Below are 349 nucleotides of genomic sequence, written 5' to 3'. Positions count from 1 at the left end.
GACTTCCAAGGGGTCCCTGGCATAGTTGGAGGTCGAGCGTTCTGAGCCCTCCCCACCCCCAAGGGTGGCTACCCGGAGGTCCCAAGTGCCGCGAGGAGCGCTCTCGGAGCGCACCCAGCCTCGCAGAAGCAAAAGCTAAACCCGTGATGGGCCGGGGGACTGGCAGGGGGGGGCGCAGAGCCCGCGCGGACCGGGGGCGCCTTTCGTTTTAAGGAGCCTTACTTCTGGGAAGGGACAGGGAACTGTCAATCAGCGAGGGAGGGAGCGCACCGGCGCTGGGTGATGTCAGCGGATCAGCTGCTCGATAACAAAGAGGGGGTATTACAGGAGAAAGTTGCAGCGGCGGCGG

Source organism: Bison bison, unplaced genomic scaffold (genome assembly GCF_000754665.1).
Source record: "Bison bison bison isolate TAMUID 2011002044 unplaced genomic scaffold, Bison_UMD1.0 scf7180017864517, whole genome shotgun sequence".
NCBI classification, from domain to species: Eukaryota; Metazoa; Chordata; class Mammalia; order Artiodactyla; family Bovidae; genus Bison; species Bison bison.
This window is presented reverse-complemented; position numbering follows the sequence as displayed.